General features: G+C 28.4%; 1 protein-coding gene across 3 annotated transcripts in view; it reads left to right on the top strand.

Moving 5' to 3' along the window:
- The window catches only part of LOC100161300 (receptor-type tyrosine-protein phosphatase kappa), a 194,455-nt gene that overhangs the window by 9,241 nt on the left and 157,839 nt on the right, over positions 1-27,375 (top strand). The window lies entirely within an intron of this gene.

The raw sequence follows: 27,375 nt of genomic DNA, 5'->3' as shown, positions 1-27,375 counted from the left end.
TATAATATAAATATTTGGTAGTCATTCTGTATAGTTTGAAGTTTTACCGAATCTTAAGTCTTAATAATCATAAATATTATACTATCCAAGTATCAAATTAGGTATATACTTTGACTTTAGTAGGTATAAGATGTAAAAATAAATTAATTTTAATTCTACCATCTACATTGATAATGGATATTTGATGGTTAAGTAACGGACGAGGAAATAGTAATTATTAATGGACGTTTTTATTTGTACATGTTTTATAACCGATATTGTAAATACATTATTTTTCCCCTAAAACCTTTAATACCCTAATTTATTGTTTGATGTATTCTAATTAAATATTTTTTTCTGCCATTAAAATATTGAATATTTTTTATATAATATTTAAAAATGATTAAATTATTTTTGTTTTTTTCACAAAGTTTTAGTTTACGCTCGGGTATTTAATAATGTATACTTATAAGATTGGAAATAATTCAATAAATATTATTTTTTTTTTTAAATCGTTTAACTTGAAAATGTTTATTTAAAATTATATTGTTTTATTAAAAGATATAATTACGATACCGTAATCTATCTAATACTAATACTGGTACAATAATTTATACTAAGTACCATTTAAAATACCATCAATGTGTTATGTAAAAAGCACATCAATAAGTCATGCATGTTGTTATTGATATTAATTTACAGTTTACATTTCAACGGAAGTAGGCGATCAAAGCCCTGTCACGTTTTATACTTGGAACTCGACTCTATAAGGATATTTAAATTATCAAACTTCTCAGAAGTCACTTAATTATCCATGGTATATGGATGCGATTTGTGGCACTGAATTCCAGTCGTCGTCTGACATGGTTTAAAGAATCACTACATTGTAATATTTTACTAAACATCCAAGTATAAATATAATCCTAGGTACATTTTCTTTTACCTAACCTGCGTGAGTTTTGCTAGATATATTAATATGATATATGAAATGTTTAACTGTTAAATGTTATAAATTAAATGTTATAATTAAATGTTATAACTCATATGAACGATAGTCATTGTAATCGAGCTAGTCACTTTTCTGTCGATTAGGTATTGCACAGTCTTGTCATCTCCACAATGTGGAAAATAATAATTTTTCGATAAAATATAAATTTAACGTTGTTATAGTAATTATCTACGATCAAGTATGGAATGAATTTTAAGGAGCTCTGATCAGTAATTTTGTAATTATTATTTATTCCCTTAATTTTAGGCCCAAAAATATAAACGTAATCTTACTACCTACCGTCTATTAGGTATTTAGGTGTATGATTTATTTAATCTATCATATTAAAATATTTCCAAAACCATCTTACAATATTTACACAGTTTACTTCTCAAATCGGGCGTTGACTGTTGACCAGTGTTTTATTTTTATTTTAAGGGATGGTACTAAATACCATAATAAATCATTGAATACAAAAAACGATTCTGAGCGGAGACAGTTCGAAAAAAAAATGTTATCACATTTAAGTCGAAATAAGGTCAAACATTTCAAATATCTATGATTAGCACAAAAAGAGTAAAAGTATTTTGAAAATTATCTCGTATCTAAATTATTGTAATATAATTATTTCGTATAAGATTCAAGTTTATAGTAGGTACCTAATGTATTTTTTAATTACAACTAGTTTTCCATTAAAACATTTTTTTATTTTTTTTTGTCTTTTGAAAAGTATTGAGAATTTTCATTTTTTTTATTTCCAAAAGTACCAGGTAGATCCAATTTGTTACCAGAATACTACTCCCGAAGTTAAAGATCGAAGCATTTTTACTACCTTCTAAATGCATGTAAACACACCAAAAAGTGAAAACAAAAAAAATATTTTTAAAAAACGCAGAACGTTTTATCATTGTAAAATCAATACGGCTACGGCACTGCTCAGAATCAAAAATAAAAAATTGTTATGTAAATGAAAAAAAGAATAAAAATAATTAGACGAATCATATGCTATACTATATAGTATGATTCGTATATAGACTGTAAATATAGGTTATGTATAGGCACCTAATGAAATTCTGTGTAATAACAAAAAAGTAAACGACTTAAATAATAAATTTAATTTCTTTTTAAACAAAAATGTAAATAAATTACCGTGAAAATAAATCAATTCTTTAATTAGAAAAGAAAACGAAAAAAAAATCCTTTACGGTTATAAAAATAAATAATCTTACCTTTAATCTCAAAGATTCGTTGTCTATTGTGTTCCGGCGTAACGTCTAAAAATTAAATCTTCGTCGAACTTTCAACCAACCGAATTATCGTATTGTTTGTATGCATAATGCATCCACTAAATGTAAAAACTGAATAATTTCAAACAGCCATACACTGCAGTGGTTAATCTTTTCTGAATATTCTATAAACTAAACTCACATAATACACAAAATCTGAAACACACATCTCTCATAATGAAGACGAAAGGTAATATTTAGGTAGTCGTATGTAATTAGCCGATTTTAATATTCATATGTTTGAAAACTAATGTTTTTGAGCATTAAATAAACTACGAGCATTATATAATATGATACTCGTGTGTAGCTTTGTAAACCTAAACCTAGCTAGTTTATTTAACGCCCGTAATATTATGTCGTATACTCTCTCGTATATTATGATAATATAATATTAATATAAATATCATTCTGTAGTAAAATATGAAATATATAAATTATTACGCATAGAATAATATTAACTGTTCGATGAAATGATAATATTGATCGCAGTTTTCACAATATTATGTAACCTGGCAAATTGCGAATATAAAATATAAACGTATAATAATATTGTATAACCATAGGTACTGATAATTAAAAGTGTACTGCTTAATATTGCTAGGTATACATATCGATATAATCTATTAATGAATTATAATTGTGGGATTAGAGTTCATTTGGACCTACGTATTGAAAAGAATTATTCCTATAACGATAATATCAAAGATCGCATATTATATAGCTGTGGATCGCAGTTGGCTCAAAAAAGTATTGTCAATGGACTAAATAAATAACATTATATTCTTATAAAATATATTTTGTTTTTTTTAATAATATACAAACTACAAAAACAATTGTGTATAGCTGCTCGTCTGTTGTCAGGTTAATATAAAACACGAGGCCAATTAAAACTATTTTATAAATTGTAATATATACGTACATGTTTCTATACTATAGTTGTTCAAATTTAATTGTCATGGATATTATAATTATAATATACATATCATTAACCTAACTTTACTGATTTTACAACTTTTAATTTGAACGACTCTCTTTGTATAATACAGGGTGATTCACCAAGCATGCTCACCCCGCTTTTTTCTTCAATAATGCAGTTAATTAAAATCCGAATTTTGGAATGTTTTAATATACTTAAACTTCAAATGAGACCATCCTTTTCAACTGTAAATTATTTAGTGGATAATTTTTCTAAAACATTTGATGTATCTAAATTAAAATTCGAACGAGTAGTTTTTGAGTTATTTAATTTTATGCAGTAAGGATAAAAGGTCCATTGTAATGGGTTTGTGAGATATCAGCCACAGGATCTATATGGGCCACAGGGTGATTTGAAAATGTTAGTAACTTATATTAATTTATCAGCATATTAATAATTTGTAAAATTGGCCCATGTATAACAAATGCTAGTTTGATAATATTACGTCTATTTTATATTTTTTAAAACCATTTTTAAGGACTATTATCCTTAGTACCTACATGCATTTTAATAACTAATAAACTATCTACTCATTCAAATTTTGAATTAGGTATGTAAAACAATTTCATAAAAAATATCCACTCAATAATTGTACAGTAAAAAGGGGGGGGGGATTTTCATTTAAGAAACAGAAGCTTGTATCGCCACAGACATTCTTTAAGTAGTACAAACAAATTTAAGAATTTGAAAATGTTGTCTTTGAGTTTATTTAAAAATTCCAAAAATCAGAATTTGAATAGATGTATTATTAAAGAAAAAACGGGGCTGAGCATTCTTGCCTCTTGGTGAATCACCCTGTATAATTTAATATAATAATGTAGAATATTATGTATATTATAATAATATCATATTTATTAGAGACTCAGTATTTGCGTTCTCTCAGGGACAAACGATTTTAGGGCACTTTTTGCATATTGACAAGTCGATCTAACTTTGCCACCAACCCACTCCTCCCTAGAATGATGTGCACATACGGTTCGTATACTTTATGACATTCGTACCTAGGCTACTTATCTAATAATTGTTATCACTGTTATATCGTTCTTGCATGTTTATATTAATACTTACCTTGTTGTATAATTGTACTATGTTTCTATTTGTGTAAAAGCCGATTTTCCTTAATTTACAAAATAAATAAACATTTAAGCACGAACTAAAGTTGTCGAATCTTGATGGAGCAATCGCAATAATAATTAAGACTTACCACTGCAGGTATTAAAGTCTAAGATAATTATAATTTTTGAGCTTTTACACTGCGATGTCTTGTAAATTATGTTTAGTATCTTTATTTGAATAATGTTATGTACATAATAATTTGTGTACTAATTATGTTTGCGTTATAAAGTTGAACCATTAGGTTTGCACCAATCAATATCGGTAAAATAATATCCATAATTAATAATTTTATAATATTTGTTTTGTGTATGTTTACAGTTTTGAGAGTAGCTACTAAATATAAAAGAATATACAAAATACATTGCGTTTATCGTTACTTCAGAATATTTTAACTTTGATTTACATCGCACATTTATAACTATTTATATATGTATATAGGTTTATTCTAACTTGTTATTGTTTTACAAACATACTATATAAATATTATTCATCTAGACTTGTAGGTGACTCACGCACTACCTAGTCACATAGATACCCACCCACGTAGAGTATCGGCGAGGGTTAGGTATTTGGACGGCGTACAAGCTTTCCTGTCCAAGTTTTCGTGGTAAAACTCAGAAGTCAGAGGTATCATACTACAAATTGTTTAATAAACGACATGCATTATTGATTGTATACGACGGCCACCTGCTCCTAAAAAACGAAAACTTTGCCTGCTCTTTTTGTCCTTTAGTCAAACTTATATGGGGATAAGTTGTGAGACGTATTTCAGGAAATCTGAAAGGCATTATTATTGCTAGAGATTATAATATTTCTGCTTCTCTGACCGTCGTTATATTGGCAGCGTGTGTGTGTATGTGTGTGTGTGAGAGAGCTCGAGGTCGCACAAATATATTATATTATAATTAACAAATCGGACGTATGTTTGTTATAGTTGGTCGAGTAAAAAAAAAAAATCCCGTTTCACGGTTTGTCGTTTGCGTAGGACCGTGACGTACGGCGTGTGAGACCGAAAAAATTAACAAGCTCGTATGGAGCAGCCGCTTTAAAGGAATCACCCCGATAGTAATATAATATATATAATAATATGACGATGTTTAGAATCCATCGGCTAGGTGGGACGCTACCTTGAAAACGATTGCCAAAAAAAAACCCATCGGTAACGTGGTCCGCCGGAGTTTCGAAAACCCTGACCCACCGCAGCGGCCGTTATAGCCGATACTTGGCGCATTTGACCGGCTGCTATTATTTTTATTCGCGGGTTGTACGATCGCGACAGCGTAGGGTCCCTATCTATGCGAACGAGATTCCGATTGCGCGTCGTGAAAAATAATAATTATAAAATACGTGTGCGTGTGTGTGTCAGCGGCCAGTGCACACGACATGAACGAATCAAGTGCAGTCTTGTAATGTATTCGAATTCCTTTTTTTTCTAATATAGTTAATAATAATTGTGACAAAACCGATTTTTTAAGTTAAAAGTTATAGTTTTTCTCTTAAAATTAAAATTCGAATTAAAATAATAAAATCAAACTTGACTGGATGTGGTTATCGACTGTCGAACAATGCTAACATTCAATAGTATAATAATAATAGTGACCTAACCTAACCTAATTTGAAAAACAATTATACCTAGGTAACGAATAAACATTATGACGAAATCTAATATATAATATATACATTTATTTTTCACTCAAAGAACAACTCTAATTCCATCAATACGTCTCAACGATCACCTCGGTTCGCATTCTGACAAAATATTATAATTTTTTTCAACATGTACGAGAGGCACATTTCTATAATTGTATTTATTTGAATGAATATATAAGTTAAAATGTAAAAAATGTGTAAAAATGTGTCAAACGGTCCGCTGTCGTCACTCGTCTGTGAAGTATTTTACTTCAATAAAACAATTTATTTAGAGCGTCGATACAGAACGGTTATATTTCGTCGTCAACCTGCAGAAGCTGGAAATATCTTAGAAAATACCTAGGTTCTATATATTATTATTATAGGAGTTTTTCAAAATATGTTAAGTACAAAATATAATGCGTCAATCGTAGTAGACGTTTTTTAAATAATAATAATAATAATAATAGAATGCTACATAATACTACGTTCTGAGACGTAAAAGCGCTGTTTTAAAACGTCTTTGTATTTCCAAAGATATCGTGACCGGTTACAATAATCGAGCCCTGTATTACAACATAGGTTCGCCACTCTCGTCGCCTTAGCAAATTATACGTGGGAAATATCACCGCGTGTTTTCGAATAATTTATACGATTTAGTTTAGCGCATAATATATGTCTACCATTGTACTGGCATGTAATATTGATATCATATAATATATACTTAAACAACACGTACAATAATACACACACATATCGGCACCTTATAGATATATAATAGTATGTACAATATGTATAATGTATTATATTACGCAGGTACCTACTTAAGTATCATCGCTTTGTAGGTTTTAGGATTACATGACATGTAACCGACGGTGCAGCAAACCTCCACACAATTTCGACGTGTACCGTTTTATAGCTGTTCGATATTAATAATAATTTAATAATCGTACCACCACGTGAACCACAAAAGCTGAAAATATAAAATATTATATATTATAATCGATGATCATCGGACTTGGGTGGTGGGTTCAGACGCAAATGAGAAAAATCTCCAGTCTAACTTATTGGGGTTCTGCAAGAGTAATGATGTAGATACATTGTTTTGGTCTTTTTATTATTATTTTCGGTTTAGTAATGAATTAAAAAAAAATTTAAGACATAACCGACGACGGTAGAGGTTTAACGGGTGTATAAGACTCACTCGTAAAAATCACAAAATGTCAATACTTTTATAGACGCAAAAGAAAATAATAATATTATGCTTTTCATAATACGCGTTATGATTAAATTCTGAAAATAAAAATTTAATTAGTTCGCATCAATACATTTTAGGAAATAATCAAAGTCAGTAAAATTATATTACGAGCGTTTATAAATAAGTATAATAATATTATATAGTTACGATCTGTCAAAAAGTATAAAATGAAATGAGTTAATTAATTTAAGTGAATTAATTCAATAAAAATAATATGTACCAATGCCGAACAATATTTTATTGTTTTCAATTTCGATACAACGTGCGACGTTCTGGAATAACCTATAATTTAATACATTTGTGCAATTAATGTTATTGAATATTAAACTTAAAGAGACCAAGAAAATATGTCATTTTATTATATTAAATGATATGCAATATGTGCACTAAACATTTAGTATACGAATAGTTAAATTTTCACAGCCTTTGGCAACAGCTGAACTACACAATAAATTAATCATAATCTCATTAATCCTGCCACACTTCTAAATATTACATAAAGATTGAGTATGTTTAGTTTAACGAGTCAACTTCAAGTTAAATCTGATTACTATTGTGCAAACATTTGAACATAAAACGTCGTTCGCTGTTTTCATACAACTTAAAGTTTTGCTCGTCTGAACAAACACATATACCTACGCATAATTAACTCGTAAAATACGGTAGTTTAAAAATGATTAATTCGTCTTTGCTGAAAAGTACTGTCGAAAATAACTATAATAAGACAGAAGTTCTGGATCCAAACCCCAGCGAACCACTGTAAATGAGTCTGCATGTACCAGAAGGTATTTAATAATGAAATTACGGAGTATCCAAAAAAAGACAGATAACTGTAAATTGTTCGGAAAAATTAGCTGGTAGTCCACTGCAATTATAGCACTCGAAAAACTATTCATCGGTTTTTAGAAATATTCTCGAATAGGTACAATATATATAGTTATGATAAAATATAATTGGTAGATTGTGCTCTCTAAATTTCAATCCGTACCTATTCGATTTCTGAGCCCTCGCCGAAAATAAGAAAGTGTAAACACTTCTGCAGCTGCTGTGAATGCGGGAAAACGCCCATCGTTTTGAATTCAATATAGCCTTCCTCCCCTACCCTCCGCGTTGGATCTAAAACCGTTTTGATGTTGGTAACGGTTTGTGTAATTATATATTATATACAATAGCGACAGAAACCTATGTATAATATTATATAAAATTTTAGTACCTATCTAATAATTAACACTGAATCTCTCGAATACTATATACCGGCGAATAATTGGTTGTATATCATATGTGCTCTCTAAAGTTAATAAATTCCGATCCATATTCGGTTTCTAAGCTGCTCCCTCGTCGAAAAAAAGAAAGCGTAAACCCTACTGCAGCTGCAGCTGTGAATGCGAGAAAACCCGTGATGCTACATCGTCGTAAACTCAAAACAGCCACCTCCTCCCCTGCGCCGTGCAGGATCTAAAACCGTTTTGATATTGCGGTAGCGGTCGGTGTACCTATACCTGTGTAACATTGTACAAGCGACAGAAACTTATCTCATTATTATTATTACGTAGTGCGTAGGTAAGTATACCTATAATTGACAGTTTGGATTTCTGCGATGACCGAGCGGTACGGCGTCGGAAGTGCGTTCTTCCGGCCGCCCGTCTGCCACGGAGACCCTTCAAATTGACCTCACTCGACGAAAAATTACGTAAACGGGTAAACGTCATTATGTGTATCGGTCACAGGCACACACTCACACACACACACACACAAACACACACACATGTACACGTATAAAACGGCGGGACGCGGACCACTGCGGGGAGCGGGGTGAAAAAAAATCACCGACTCTAAATTTAGCGTACCCGTGACACATGCTGTGAACATTTTATCGGTGGCGTGCTTACAAAATGCCGAGCGCGGAGGAATATTTTATATTTATCTTTTGGCCAGGGGTTCGTAAAAAAAAAAAGAAGAAAAATCACGAGCGAGCGTGCGCTCTATGCTCTTCGTCCCGATATTGGCATAGATCCCGTCCGATCCCGATATACATTATTGTTCTGCTTGATATTTACCAGCTGACCGGATATATTATATAGCCACCGCCGTCGGCATTTTGTCGCTGGTGTTTCTCGTCGGCGGTATTCCGATTTTTTTTTTATATATATAATATTAACTGTGTCAATGTCGACGTAGCCTACATAATAATAATAATAATAATAATAATAGTATTATAAAGGCACAATCTCCACCGCTCGTTATTTACGCGTATCGTCGCTCGATCAGGCCACGTACGCGCTTACAGTATAGTGAGTTTGAGTAAAGTTAAATCGTGTAAAATATAATATAAAGATAATGATTGTATATATATATAATTAATACCTCACTACCATACTATAAAATAATATTAAATATACCGCGCTGCATGTATACCTATTTAGTTTAAAAAAAACTACGATTGTCGACACCCCCGAAATTATATTATCATCACGAAACCACCCGAAATCAATATCAATAACATAATATGTGGGCTCCAACGGTATCTAAGTAGCCAATTCAAATCGAACTCTAATGCCGAATTTCAAAGCAAATTTTGATAAAAATTATCGTTATATCGATCGTAATCTTATATACATTCCGCGGCTGAATTTCAGATCCTCGTCACGATATCTAACACACATCATCATAATCTTTTATAATTTCATCTTGAGATCTATCCGATTTTTCATTGTATCTACTCAATATAGAACGTAGATCACGAAAGCTTCACGGTAATAATATAATATGCGTATATAACGAACCGTGACAACTCTCTAGCACTTGGCATTAGTTTCAAATTTCCAATTTACACAAACTGCTACAAGTATGTCAATATATAATATCTATGTCTTGATATTGTATGCCCGGCACATGGTCTGTGGCTGCTACACTGGTCGTAGCTGTTGCGTTTACTTGCACTACGCGTTTATAATATAATATTATGATTTATGGCCATATGGCGACAGCAGGGTACCCACCACTGTACCAGGGTGGCCCTAATGGTTATAGATGTTTATATAATACCGCGGGTACAACCATCTATATATTATATAATATGGTATTTGACACCTGAAACGATTGGGTTAGCATTTTGTGATGACAACTTATTTGTCCAACATAAAAATGTCCAAAGGATTAAAAATAAACAAGGGTAGGAACACAGAAGATGATCCTGATAGTACAAAATACTTTTGCATTTAAAATTCTATGCGAAGTAGGTATCAGAAATATTGAAACAATTATTTAATATTTCATATAAAACTCAAACATTTTTTTTAACGGTTGAGTATAAATTCAAGTCTTATCGATTTACCACCACCTTCTATAGTGTTGTACAAGGGAAAATAGTTTGAAATACCAACGAGGAAAGTAAATACTAAGCAATTTAAAAGTTGTTAATGCTAATAATTCAGCAGAATGAGCTGTAAAACTAATTGAAGATTTTAATCAAATTGGGCCAAAAGACAAAAATTGTATATATTTTTACTAGTGGTTGCAGATTACCGGAAACGATATTCAAATAGTAATAAAAGCACTGTTGTGGAATAATAATAATACTTGTGTTTAAAATGTTAATTTGATATTTGGTATTTTAAAATAATATGTATTTATTAATTTATACCAATGTATCATATTTTTTTGAATGTTTAATATTAATAATGAATTATAATACAAATTACTTAATTAGAGAAACCTATTATTAAATTAATGTTGAGTAACATTAAATTTACTATCAATTATGTGTTGTAACATTTTTTTTTACAGAGTAATTTGTACTGCTATAAAACCTATCAGCCAAAACCTACACAAAAAGCGATTTTTTGAAGAAAAAAATAAGTTTTTTACAATATTGATAATTTCGGGACACTGTCTGAGTTCACCTTAGCCTTCTTTTTCTTCTTTTTTTCTTTTTTATTTATTAATAAAACAAGACATTCCTAGCCGTTGCAGGCTATCTATATCTATGGATAAAAGACAATATTAGTTTGTAGCTATTTTAAAAGGATGATTATAAATATAAAATATGGTCAGATGAATACAATTAAGTTAAATAAAAATAAATAAAATAAATATTCTAAATATTACAATATATGAATACGGTATGGTTACAGATACTTGAGATACTATATAAAAGCAAAACTATTACAATATGTACAGATTAAACTGGAGGTTGATTTTGAATAATGAGGTCATGAGGGCGGCCGCGTTTTAGACGTCGTTGGAGTGGTGGATGAATATGGAGATTGTAGTGAAGTGAGCCTGTTGAGTTGAGTAATGGACTATGGAATTTTTTTGATAGTGTGCGTATAAGGTCTTCGATTTTAACAATTTGAAGGTCTTTGTAAATATTTTCATTCCGAATGAACCACGGAGCATTTGTAATAATTCTTAGCACTTTATTTTGAAATATTTGGATTTTTTTTTAGGTGTGTAGCCGAATAGTTCCCCCATACTGGACAAGCATAAGTTATTAATGGCAGTAGAAGTTGCTTGTATATTAGGATTGAACATTTTTTTTGAATGACTGATTTTTTATTTATTATTGGAAATAGCATCGATAGACGTTGATATGCTAGTTGTAGTTTTGTTGATAAGCGAGGCCCCCAGGTCAGCCTCTTGTCAAGAGTGACTCCGAGGTATTTGACAGTTGGTTTCCGAGGTATAGGCACGTATTGTCGAATTTTAATGGCGGTGGTGTGGAGTAGCGACGAAGGCTGAAAATGATTGCTGTACTTTTTGATGCGTTTATTTGAATCTTCCAGTTTTTACACCATTCTGATAAAACATTTAAGTGGCTTTGTAGGTTATGAGTTACCGCTTTTATATTACGGGATCCGCTGTAGGTAAATTGTCGTATCATCTGCGAAAAGGGCAATATTGGTGCGTGGTGACTGTGGGATATCAGATATATAAATGTTAAATAAGATTGGGGCCAGCTTGGAACCTTAGCCTTCTACTAAAACTATGTGTAATTCACTTTTAAACACATTGGACCAGATTAGGGGGATTCGGCCGAAAATAGTAAATTGTTGATTATTTGTCCATATTATTTGCCCAGGTCTCGTTTATAGGTACTCGTATCTTATTTAATATTATACTATGCTTTGCATAAACCTCTATTGATTTATTTTACAGGCTTTATTTAATTTTTTTTCTAGCCTGTAATGTATTAAAATATTAAGTGTATACAGTTACCGACGAAGACAATTTGTTAAAAAAAATTCAGAAATCCTAATCATTTTACAATATACTACCATATAATATTTATTACTTATATTATTATCCAGAAATTATAATGATTTATTATATGCTTATATTTTGTTAAATACTTTTTAAATTGTGTATATTTATACAGATAATTAGGAAATGTCTTAATATTGCATTATTTTATAAATTTTAATTGATTGTGTTTTATTATCTTTCATTACAATTAATACGTCATAAGTCATAAATAATTAATATTATATAGTTAATAAATATAATTACGTCCCGATGTCTGAAACTCTCTCTGTATTCGCGTTTGTTGTAGGAATTGTCATTTTTCGATTAAACCAGAAAACGACATCAAACCCATTCATAATATATATACACATAGTGAATATGTCATATTATATAAATGTCGTTCTATCAGTACTAAATTTAATTTCAAAAATAACAGAATTATGGATCATCGCTGTGATTACTGCAATATTTCGATTCTGATAACTCTGACTGTCCAGTGAATCGAATTAGACTCCAATCAGTCTCTTTCTGGCTTTGTAATTTTTCCTTCTCTAAGACAATAATTGAGAGATAAAATAACAAAATATTATCATTCTTATCACAACAAAAATAATTTTTTTTAGAAACCCATAACCAGGTTTATTGTCTGACAGATTGAAATTAGAGTAGCCTGAAAAATAAACTACGTTGACTGATGTGTCCAAAGAAATATATCAAACTTAATACGATTGTTGTATACTAAATAAATCCATGGACAATCTGAACAATATTTAGTACGTAATTAGATTGAGGTAGATAAAAAATTGTATTCTGCGGGTGTGAAAATATTTCTATTTTAACGTATAGGTTAGAAAAATATTATAATATTTTAAAACACGTCCTAAGTAAGTGCACTGTAGCCTGTAGGTATTACAAATATTAAATGTATAATTTTAAATTACTAATATATATTATAATAATGTTATGGGCATTCAGAAGCCCTTATATTATTGTGTATAGTGTAAATTTCATTCCTTAAAACATATGTTCGTATCCGGATAAGAGCAGATTATACATATTATATATTATATTAATACCTCAGAGAGATATGGGCGATTCTCATTTGGTTGACAATTAATTAATGCGTATTATACAAACGAAGTAACCACTGAAATCGTTTGATTATCGTTCCTTTGCATTATCTATAAATATATATAAATGAATGTGTGTGTGTGTGTGTGTGTGTGTGTGTGTGTGTGTGCCCATATTACCATGGCAACCAATTATTTATTATTTTGAAATTTCCAATGGAATGTTTTGTATATAAATGGTTGCCATGCTGATATGTAAAACATATTTTTCATACAGAATTGGCAATTTTAATGGGCAAAGAAGTGAACGGGACCAGATATTTTTATATGCATAGATAGATTATACCTCTGAGCAGAAGAAAGGCTAATTTAAAAAGGGAGAGGACCAACCCCGGGAGGTGCTCAAACAGGGATTTTGAGATTTCCGATGGAAATTTTTGTTTATAAATGGTTGTCATGGGTTTTGAAGCTATTACAATAATAATTAGTGGTTGTCGGGAAACGAAGTACACGGGATCAGCTAGTAATTTATAATATACAAATATCTATATATATATATATACCTATGTCCTATATGAGATCATTTAATAATGATAATATTAAAATGTAGACTGATTAAAGCTTAATTGAGATTTAAAACAAATATGTTTTTAGGCTGGACAAAATGTTTTGAGGCCGATGTTTAGTAAGGTTTTAGTTATCATGGTTATTTATTTATAACAAAAATATATTAATTATTATGATTCATAGATTTTCCTTGTAGAGGAAAAATATCGAGTAGTGTGATATAGTTTATTTCCAAGTCGATCTGTGTCGAAGTAGTCCTCTATATATAGCTATTTTAGTTTATTTTATCAAGCAGTATAATTAACCTATATTGAACGATGTATGAAAATTAAAATATTATTGTAAAATTGGTGCTTTCGGTTCATGGAAAAAAAATAATAATAATACAAATCGCACCCTGCAACAGTTAACTTTTATGTATAAACAATAAAAGGAAAACAAATGTTTCAGGTGGACAATGATAATATACGTTAGCACTGGGTTAATATGTGCTATAATAATGACTATAAATGAACCGTGTAAATCTAACTATTGTCGGGTTTTATGAACAATAGCTATTTTACCCGATGAGTAATAAATCTACGTGACTATGCATACGCTTTTGGAAATAATTGTCGATCGTACGTTTTAAAACAACTGCAACGTTAGAAATACTGAAAATTGTTGGTTGCAGTTTATGATGTGTTTTTTTTTAATTTTTTAATTATTTGTTTGTAGGTACATAAATAGTTGGATGTATGTAACATTAGATAATGATTCGGTTACGATTAAAGACGAAAATACATAAGTTTTACGCTGATGAATATTAACGATTAGGTACCTACGTCTTATTTCACTTGTATTGTATTCGAGCGACACGTTTAATCGGATGTAAATTAAGTACATTTAACACATAAATTGTTAAATTATCGGGTGATTGGTTCTTGTCAAAAGTATAAAACAACATGTTGTATACTTTAAACACTTATGTGCCTGTGCTTTACCCATCTATAGGTATAGATACTATAATCATAGTTATTTTCTGTACCGTATCCAATTTCTAAAATTACTTCATCATAATTTTATTTAATAATATTTAACATGAAACTCATTCGTCCGGTAAAATGAGTACATTTCTGCATCGATAAAATTTCAGTCATATTCCGTCTGACCGATTTTAATGTATAGTCGACGCAAATTGCACACAATTACGAAAAAAATAACATACACCAGATACCTATATAGGAAGTTTCATTTTGGTATTAATTTACTAATGCACTACGTGTTTCGCGTACCAACTATTATAATCAATGGACATCAGAATAATGTTGAGATAATTTATTATGTACATATACGACATAAAATAAGTTATTCGAAGAATATTTTATATGTATGGAAAATAAATAAACAATATTATGAGACGAATCAATCATAATAAAAAATTTTAAAAAAAGGTGGGTAAGTGGATGTTGCTCTGCTGTACAGTAGGTCACTTAAAAAAAGTGGGTCACTGTATAATGGATGATATTAAATTTGAATTCGATGATATAATATCACTGTGTACGAAAATCGATTCTGAGCGTAGACGGTTTGTCAGTCTTAGATTTTTATATTGTTATTACTTATTAAAAATACGATAGCCGGTAAGTTTAATTAATATTACAAAAATTTATTTTTGGTTATTTAATATGTAATTTTGCCGAATTTGAACATAAAATAACTAAACGAAAAAACTGTGATTTTATATTTTTGAGAATTTTTGGTTACAGAATAACCTATACTTACGTGGAACCTTGTTTTAAATTTTCAGTCCTGAACTATAAAAGTTCAACATTTTTTAAATTTTTAACTACAAAATAATTTTTTAATTTTAAATTTGATAAATGTTGTCATAAATTGAACTTTAAAGGCTTTAAAAAAAAACCGTGACTATATTATATTTTTAATGTTTTTCAACAGTCATTGTAACACAATAGGTACCATATTAATAGTCTCGTATTCAATGTTTGAGCGTTTTAACCAAAAGAATAAAATATTATTGATATTTATAGAAAAAATAACTAAAAAAATTGGAAACTGAATATGTCCGTAAACAGCTCAAAACCAGTCAAAATATTTTGAAAGTGTTATCGTGTATTGAAAATGCTAATATAAACATTCAGAGCAAATTTCATGTATCTACAGTTATCTTTTTTAGAGTTACACTAAGAACCAAAATCGATTTTTTTCAAAAACTGATTTTGCGTGAAAATTCCCAGTTTTCTTTAATTAATTTTTTTTTTTTTGATAATGTTGACCTGCTTAATGCATCAACTAGATTCACTTTCCATCGAATATACTGGAGTTGAAAATTGAAGCATTATTTCGACTACTTATCGTGTACACAGACACAAAAAATAAAAAAAAAAAAAATACACACATCATTGTAAAATCAATACATTCATCGCTCCGCTCCGAATCTAAAAGATATTATATTATTACGATTCAACGAATAACACTTGTTTTGTACAAATCCATTAAGCATTATTTTTACTATTCGATAATTTGAGTTTATTTCTCTACATTGATTTAATTAATAATTAGTCTTTGCATATCATTAATTATAATTCAAAGTATTTTTTTTAACTTATTCGAAAATTTTTATTGTAAAAATACATACCAACATTAACATTTATAACTATTAATACAACGTAACGACTAGCAAGTACTTTTATTATACTATTCGCCGTATATTATACGGTTCAATAAAATAAATATTGCGTACAAACTCGTGTTTCAAATTTTTATGACAATGTAGTTTTCATCGACCCGTCACAAAAAACTTCTACTAAAACTTAAAATAAAAAATTATGTATACAACAAACTATAATAATTTTGTAAAATAAAACCTGAGGAAGTAGCTCTGTTGTATTGTTGATTTAATAGGTATAATATAATTTATATAATATAATAGTGTAAGATAATAATATACTAATACCTTTCTAATCATAATTAGGTACACGTGTAACCACATAAGCTCATGGTATGACTACAATGTAGTCATATCATAACTTATTATAAACTTGTTTTAAAATTAATGTTTATAATATTAATTTGATTTAGCTAAGTATGATTATTCTCTTGTAATATTTGAAGTAGAGATTTTTTCAGGGTTTATATTTTAGATATTTTTAACGATAATCTATTTGAACAATAAATTTATTTGAAATATTTGTACCTTTCATGATTAATACCTACATATATATATTTAAACGTTTTTTTAGCAATCATGATGATTGTATTACATTTTGTGAAAAATTATCGTCAACAAATTTAACATCATGTTGTATTAGGTAAATTAAATTTTTTATATTAATTCGTATATCAATTTTTAATAAAATATATGTATATTTATGTATCTATATTATATAAAATTTGAAGATGTTCTAAGTGATGAATGAACACAATTAAATGTAATGATGATTAGTTCAACAGTGAACATGTTCATTATTTATTTCAAAAAATGTTGGCTTTTTGAAAATTAAAAGCATCCTAGCATACAATCTAACATTTTTATATTATAATCTCCATGTTTTCCTTTTTTATATTTTAAGGTAAGCCAAGTATCAACAAATATGAGGGTGGACAAAATAAGGGCTCTGAACAATGGTAGAATTTAATACAACTCAAATGTACGAAAGAATGTTTCCAATAAATCTATTACCTAATCACAAGTGTTTTATGTTAAAATAATTACCCTGCATAAGTCACATTTGACTAATATAAGATGTCATGTGCTAGTAATGAATAAAGGGGTTTTGAGCTTATAATAAATTGAATAGAATCTAAATAAAATATATTTGTATGTAAATGATCCAATTAAATAACGGTATTAACCACAAGCCACGGACCAAATGTGGTCACGTACAATTAATTAAACTGTACCTTCGTCAAATTGAAGATCGTGTCAAGGACACCGATGACAGTAGGTACATAATATGTTTTTATTGTCAGTTCCTGCTCTGTGATGTTATTTTGACGTTTTATTTGAAATTTTTATTTAAAATTCAAAACATACATTTTTAACATCATAATATGATATTATATTATGGGTATGTTATATAATATATATGATTATATTATCATTACAATAATAATTAAAGCAATTAATTTTGTTTAATCAGATATTATTATTGTAATACTAAATATTTAATGTGTTTTGTTTACGTCCATTTGAATTTAGTTAGTACAATAATAATTATTTTATTAGTTACTGAGATTTAAGTATTTTTAATCAAATAGTTTAGAATTTGTTTTAAAATTTCAAATTCATACTTGTAGTTACTTATATGAAGAAGCTTAAGTTTCAATATTGTTGCCAATTGGCTGTGTATGGCGTCCAATAAATCTTATTATTTTTATTAAATGGTTAAATTACTAGGTAGGTACAACTGCAGTCTACCGGCCCATATAACACTTATATTCTATCTTATAAGCATTTTAATCGATTAAAAGATAACTAAAATTAAATAATTGAAGAAAATCATTGAAATGCGATTAGTATTATTGAAAAATATAACATAATATTATGACCGTAACCATACGGTACACATATGTAATTGAAAATTCAGATTGTCTGCGTAGGTAACGTTCTCCATTACACTATAATACGGTATGGTATATACCAATTAAAACTGTAGTCATATCGTCACTGTTATACCAAGAAATATATTTAATTTAATATCCATGAGTAATGTTGATACCCGATGCAGTGAAACAAGAATTATTTCAACAGCATTATTTATGTATAATATGCACTGTACCTATTTATTTAGCAATATTAATAACTGTTATTATAATATTATATTTATATGATAACTATATTTCAAGAAAAATGTACAGCGCTTTCGAGAGGATTCGTTTTTTAAAAATTGGTCTTAATTAAAATGTAATAACTGACAACTGTATAGTATTACCCAGAAATAGTCACAGATAGAAAATAACACGATGGAAAAATATTATGCGTCTTAGCTCGTTTACAAATTATTTCAATTGCACATATACCTAACTATAATATTGTACACATGGGAACCTGAAGGGGAGGAGGTAGGAGGGGCATTTGCCTCCTCCCCTGGAATTCAAATATATTTATTTATAATATATTTATACATATACGTATTATAGTGTTGAAAATTTTAACTTGAACTTTTTTAATGTACTTTCTGGCATTTGATTTGATTATGTCCCCCCCCCCCCTTGCGAAAATGGCCTGAAATACGACCAATTTGTATTTGATTTTAACGATATGATTATTTTAGACGTACGTTACGTCAGCTGCGCCCATTAAAATATTTTAATTATTTTTTTATTTCAAAATTTAGCACGCAATTAGCATGAATTTGTACGTCAGATTTAGGGTTCAGGACGAGGGACTAATCGACCTGTATGTATAACTGTATTACGCATAAATAAACACAGAAATCGTTAAAGTTACCTATATAGATACATAGTACACGATGTACGCCTACTGCATTTGTTAGGTAGGTACCTACCTACCTATTTTATACACTGTGGTATAATAATATGATAAAGGACTTTGAACGCTTTTCATAAAAATAACATTATTCATATTTAAACGATTTTCAATATACGTTTTACATTATCGTTTACTATACTGTGTATAGCAACTTAACGATATTCTGGGTTTTTTTTCCACATCGCTAAACACTTTGACTTTGTAGGTACATTTTTTACCGTTAATATTTCCTTATGATTTTCTCATTTATTGAGTATGAAACTTATATACATAAACCAAAATATTAAATAATCAGATACAACACAACAACATTAAAAACATACAATCGAAAAAAAATATTTCAAACACAAGGAAAAAAGTTTTAGTTTTTTAAAATATTCGGTTGACAGATATTTAAAACTATTTCCTTGTTGATTTTCAATTAAATCATTTTTTTTTATTTGTATTATAATAATAATAATCAACACTTTGGTTTATAGTATGTTTGGTTAATTTTACACACTAAAATATATGTAACTTAGATAAATGCGTATTAAAAATAGTGGACGAAGCCACGAAAGTCACGCGCACTGAACGATTGTAAGATGTGTAAATACGATTTAATCTTCCGACCTACAAGCGACCGTTCGTATTAGCCGTACTTATACAATATATTATAAGCTCAAGCGGCTGACATTAATAATATAATATAATATATTTATACCAGGTGATCCATTTAAATGTACACATAATCATATAGTTTCGAAAGGTCTCAATTTTTTGACAACATTTTTTGTTACACAATTTGATGTCATTTCAAAACAACATTTTTGAAAAAAAAATTATTATTTATTAAGTTTTTTTCCTATTTTGAACGACGTAATTTTTTTTCATTTCATATGCCGAAGCAGAATATTGTACGGAGTATTTCGATCTATAAAGATCAATTTTGGTCAAGTAGTTATTATCAGTTCAACGCGTTGTTTTGAAATAACATCAAACTATGTAAAAAAACCTTTGAAAAAATGAGTGTAGTCGTAGACACTTCAATGTATGTAAATTATTATGAAACGCTCACACTGTATTACTGAATAGTGATAATTAATATCGTTAGTTTATTACATATTATACTACCATCATTGAATTATAAGTATTATATTAATACTTCATATAAATACAAAATTTAAATACATTATATTATATTATAATATTACTCTGTTTAAAGTTTAAATGCTAAATTTACTTTGATAACTATATCGATGCAATCATAAGAATTTTGAATATTATTAAATTATTATGGAATAGGAGATTATTATGAACATATAAAATATGTAATTTTCAATTGAAAGAAAATTCGAATATATTTTAATAGAATATGCGTAAGCACTTAATATATAAGATATATATATATAAGATATTATAAGAAAATAAAACAATAACAAAAATATTAAGAATATTAAAATGTATATTATAATTAAACAACAGAAGTTGACCTAATTTTTCTGATTATATTTTAACATTTTCTTTACAACCTACAAAATTATTTTTTATATATAATTTTTTACTTAAGAATAAAACATAATAACGTTATTTGTAAAAATAATTTTAGAACATTTAGTTTGAAAAGTTCCGGGTTTTTAATATTACATTTCTTTTGCAGATTCACTGCCAAAATTAATTAGCCCTCGTGTCACGTCAACTCAATTTATTACTATTATATAGATAACGTAAGAAACTGCAAAGTCGTTTATTACCGTAACATATTGTACGCACTTAAAATTGGTTCCATTTTTAGAAATTCATACCTATACAACTTTACAGTTTATATTCATTACTTTCATCTGCAATTTTGAATTATAAAATAATTATGTTTAATGATCATAAACATGTGTTCAATTAAACTGTTAATTTCAATTTATTATGAATTCTAAAAAACTACATTGAAAAAAAAAACAGCTTAATATTTATAATAATATTATTCAGCTGGACTAGTATTCAATAATAATTGTATTTAAGTCAATCAATATACATGTACATTAAACGAATGATATTTTTAACTGAAAATGTATTATAATATTATTTTATTAAAATCTAAATCACTATTACTAATTTGTAACAGAGTACAAAAATTATACACATACAATATTATTTATATAATATTATTATTGTTAATTCATACAATTCTTTTAAATAATATTCTTCAATATTAACGTTAAGTTAGGTATCTAATTTTTTAACTGATAAGTTAGTACATTGTTTTCACTGAATTTTATACAATAAGAACGTAAAAATGTAAAACTTATAGAAAAAAGGACATAAGATTTTATAAATAATTATACAATACTATATTGAATGTTAGGTAAAGGAAAAAAAATGAGGAACTCGCTCTGCTATATAGTAGGTATTGTTTGTACAATTTTAATTCAATGATAAATTATTATTGTATACGATAAAATTTGGTTCTGAGTGGAGACTGCGTTTCACATAATATTATATTTTTAAGGATAATTTTATTACATACTAACGGGGTTAAAAATAGCTTATTTTTCTATTAATAATAAGGTTGGTTTTACTATTTTTTTCCAAGCATAATTCTCACATACAATGTGTCCCGTGAAGAAGTTACCGGCCGGCGACATATGTATAGGTTAGGTTACCTTAAGGCTTAAGTTATGAAAAAAAACCTCTTTGAGTTGGGTGAGTCTAACTTTTTATTTTTCAGTTATGGCCAATTAAACTTTTTTTAAAGAAACCAAACCTGAAACACATTTGCTAATGCATCTTCAAAACTTTTTAACATTTTATCGTAATTGTTTTAGATTCTGAGTGGAACGATGAATGTATTGATTTTACAATGATGTGTGTTTTTTAGTTTTTTTTTTAATTTTTAATTTTTTTTTTTTGGTGCCTGTCATCATCTTTTAGGACAGTAAAAGTGCTTGGATTTTCTTCAACAGTATCTTCACTGAGTGTTTATATTAGCATTTTTTATACACGATAAAATTTTGAAAATAATTTGGCTCTTTATGACCTGTTTTTTTTAGTTTTTTTTTCTAATAAAGTTTTATCTGTTAGGACAAAAAGTGTAAAAAATTAATACAAAGCTGATTTATTGTTACAATAGCAGTTTAAAAATATTAAAAATACATAGGCACAATTTTTATATGCATTTGAAGTTCAAATGTTGACAAAATTTATCAAATTTAACATTGAATAATTATTTCGTAGTTACAAATTTATAAAATGTTCAACTTTTATAACTAACGATTGAAAATTTAAAACAAGATTCCACGTAAGTAGTTAATTCTGTTACCAAAAAATCTAAAAAATACATAATCACAGTTTATTTTTATAGTAATTTTAAGCTCAAATTTGGACGAAATTACATATTAAAAAACCTAGAATAACTATTTTAGTTGTTTTGTTGTGATTGTATAATATTATTCGTGGGTACTTGAAACTTCTAAAGTATACTATTATATATCTATGATAGTATCTCGGTTTGTTGTTGGATATTGTGATATGATTAATTTAGAATGTATTATAGGTACGTATTACAGGTAAATTTTTTTTTTTAATACCATAGATATAAGTATATAATATGTCTTATACGTCTAGACTGACATACCGTCTCCGCTCAAAATCGTTTTTCTTATACAATATGATATCATTGAATTCAAATTTAATACCATCATATACAGTGACCCACTTGTAACCTACTGTTTAGCAGAGCGACATCCACTTGTTCACCTTTTTTTAGTTGTATTTTATGTGTTTTGGAAAAATTAAAAATAGCCAATTTGTAAATTTTATAATCTAGAAAAATGTTAATAGTATAATCGTTCATTTGAGCCAAGCAGTTTTTTTTAAAATACCAATATTTATTTTGAGTAAATTAATTTGAAGCGTAATAACTTTTTCCAAACTTTTCTTTTTTGTGAATTCTTATCAGACGTAAGTAAATCTTAATATATTTACTATCCTCATCGTTTTTCTTATACAATGATATTATACCATTGAATTTAAATTTAATATCATCCATTATACAGTGACCCATTTGTAACCTACTGTAGAGGAGAGTGACATCTACTTACCCACCTTTTTTATTTTACTGCTGTGCTATCATCTAACATACACAATCAAATCAGAAATGTACAAATTATTTTTATTCAATATTAATAAAAGAAGAATTCTGTAGAATAATTAAATAAAAATAAAAACTGTATTATATACGGCGTTATCTGGAGTATACTCGAATTCCTTTTAAAAATCTTAATTGTTGACAACTTTTTAACTTTTATAATTTAATAAAAATAATTTGTACATTTTTGGTTTGATTGTGGATGTTAGTTGATAGCACAATAAAATAGCTTTAAAATACAAAAATGATGGTTAAAAGCTGAAAAGTTTTGAAGATACGTCAACAAAATATGTGTGTTTGATTCGGTTTTGTTACAAAAATTTGGTGTCCATACATAAAAAAATAAAAAAATTAGACCCTCCTCTTTACTCTTCCCCGTTTAAAAGAGTTTTTTTTCATAATTTAAGGTATACTATGATAATATTATGACGCCGGCCGGTCACTTCTTCGCGGGGCAGATTATATTATATTATAGTAATTTATGTTTGTTATTTTATTATTTATTAAGTTATTACTTACTGTTTAGTAACAATGTATGTGAAATAGGTTCATGGTAAACAGCATAGAATTAATCTAAATATTTTGAAAATGTCATTGTACGAGTATTTATTATATTCGAAGTAATAAGAATTTTCAAGTGTTTTCAATTTTTTTTTTTATTGGTGTAAGAGCTACTATTATGAGAAACTTGTGTACCATTTTCAAGTATTTTTATTTAAAAAAAAACAACCAATCTTATCGTATAAGTTGAAATGAAATTGAAAAAAGGTGGACAATTCTGAATTTGTATAAATAACACAAAACAGGTTAAAATATTTTTAAATGATATCAAGACTATAAAACGCATGTACAAATAGTTATTTGATGGAAAATACAAGTCTCTATTCCTAGTTATCTATTCATTTTTGAATACCAAAAAAAAAGAAGGGATTTGGTCTAAAACTAGTTTTACGAAAAAATTCCCGTTTTTCCCTTTATGTTTTTTTTTGTTATTTACGATTATAACATTGATAAGTATTGAGATATTTTTTTACTTTTGACCTCCGTTGAAACTAACTAGGTCCAATTCACTACCAGTAAGCACCTTTGAAAATTGAAGCTGTTCAATTGCTCCTAAATGAGATGACATACAGACACATACAAAAAAAAAAATATATACTTAATTGTAAAATCAATACATTCATTATTGCTCCACTCAGAATCTCAAAGGTAAGAAAAATTTTGTTTGGCAAGGAACCAAAAAGAAAACAGAGGGATCAGATTCATGGTTCATGTGCATATGTGCAGATCGTAACATATCAGCAGGGAGAAGACTTAAGTCCAAAAAGGTTGACGGTCGGTGGTTGTCTTGTATTCTCTTATCATGCTTATCTGGCATGATTATTGTGTTGACCGGTGACATGCAAATGAAGCCAACACATTAAGAGGACGCTACACCCGTGTGTGTTGTCTCCGTCTTACACACGCACGACATAGGAAATTGTCGTTCACTATTCTCAATAGTGAGCTGTTAGTTTTGATACTAGAGTGAATCGACCTATTATCAAACTTTTAGGTAAGAACATTATTCGGGTCTTAAAGTGGGCAATTTTTCAATATTTTCATTTTTGAGAAAAATAAGGGTATGTGAAAATGTGAAATATAAAAAATTAAAAATGCTTATATCTCGCTTGAAAATTAAAATATTAAAAAATCGCCCACGCTAAGACAGATATTGTTCTTAACTAAAAGTTTGATAATAGGTCATTTCACCCTGTCGCCATCAAAACCAACAGCACACTATTGAGAATAGTTAACGACAATTTGGTATGTCGTGCTTGTGTAAGACGGAGACAACACACACGGGTGTAGCGTCCTCTTAATGTGTTGGCTTCATTTGCATGTCATCGGTCAACACAATAATCATGCCAGATAAGCATGATAAGAGAATACAAGACAACCACCGACCGTCAACCTTTTTGGACTTAAGTCTTCTCCCTGCTGATATGTTACGATCTGCACATATGCACATGAACCATGAATCGTTATCCCTCTGTTTTCTTTTTGGTTTCTTGCCAAACAAAATTTTTCTTACCTTTGAGATTCTGAGTGGAGCAATAATGAATGTATTGATTTTACAATTAAGTATATATTTTTTTTTTGTATGTGTCTGTATGTCATCTCATTTAGGAGCAATTGAACAGCTTCAATTTTCAAAGGTGCTTACTGGTAGTGAATTGGACCTAGTTAGTTTCAACGGAGGTCAAAAGTAAAAAAATATCTCAATACTTATCAATGTTATAATCGTAAATAACAAAAAAAAACATAAAGGGAAAAACGGGAATTTTTTCGTAAAACTAGTTTTAGACCAAATCCCTTCTTTATTTTTGGTATTCAAAAATGAATAGATAACTAGGAATAGAGACTTGTATTTTCCATCAAATAACTATTTGTACATGCGTTTTATAGTCTTGATATCATTTAAAAATATTTTTAACCTGTTTTGTGTTATTTATACAAATTCAGAATTGTCCACCTTTTTTCAATTTCATTTCAACTTATACGATAAGATTGGTTGTTTTTTTTTAAATAAAAATACTTGAAAATGGTATACAAGTTTCTCATAATAGTAGCTCTTACACCAATAAAAAAAAAAATTGAAAACACTTGAATATTCTTATTACTTCGAATATAATAAATACTCGTACAATGACATTTTCAAAATATTTAGATTAATTCTATGCTGTTTACCATGAACCTATTTCACATACATTGTTACTAAACAGTAAGTAATAACTTAATAAATAATAAAATAACAAACATAAATTACCATAATATAATATAATCTGCCCCGCGAAGAAGTGACCGGCTGGCGTCATAATATTATCATAGTATACCTTAAATTATGAAAAAAAACTCTTTTAAACGGGGAAGAGTAAAGAGGAGGGTCTATTTTTTTTATTTTTTTTATGTATGGACACCAAATTTTTGTAACAAAACCGAATCAAACACACATATTTTGTTGACGTATCTTCAAAACTTTTCAGCTTTTAACCGTCATTTTTGTATTTTAAAGCTATTTTATTGTGCTATCAACTAACATCCACAATCAAACCAAAAATGTACAAATTATTTTTATTAAATTATAAAAGTTAAAAAGTTGTCAACAATTAAGATTTTTAAAAGGAATTCGAGTATACTCCAGATAACGCCGTATATAATACAGTTTTTATTTTTATTTAATTATTCTACAGAATTCTTCTTTTATTAATATTGAATAAAAATAATTTGTACATTTCTGATTTGATTGTGTATGTTAGATGATAGCACAGCAGTAAAATAAAAAAGGTGGGTAAGTGGATGTCACTCTCCTCTACAGTAGGTTACAAATGGGTCACTGTATAATGGATGATATTAAATTTAAATTCAATGGTATAATATCATTGTATAAGAAAAACGATGAGGATAGTAAATATATTAAGATTTACTTACGTCTGATAAGAATTCACAAAAAAGAAAAGTTTGGAAAAAGTTATTACGCTTCAAATTAATTTACTCAAAATAAATATTGGTATTTTAAAAAAAACTGCTTGGCTCAAATGAACGATTATACTATTAACATTTTTCTAGATTATAAATTTACAAATTGGCTATTTTAATTTTTCCAAA

This window comes from Acyrthosiphon pisum, chromosome A1 (genome assembly GCF_005508785.2).
Source record: "Acyrthosiphon pisum isolate AL4f chromosome A1, pea_aphid_22Mar2018_4r6ur, whole genome shotgun sequence".
In the NCBI taxonomy this organism is placed as follows: domain Eukaryota; kingdom Metazoa; phylum Arthropoda; class Insecta; order Hemiptera; family Aphididae; genus Acyrthosiphon; species Acyrthosiphon pisum.
Note: the sequence above shows the minus strand (reverse complement) of the source record. Positions and strands in the feature narration are given on the sequence as shown.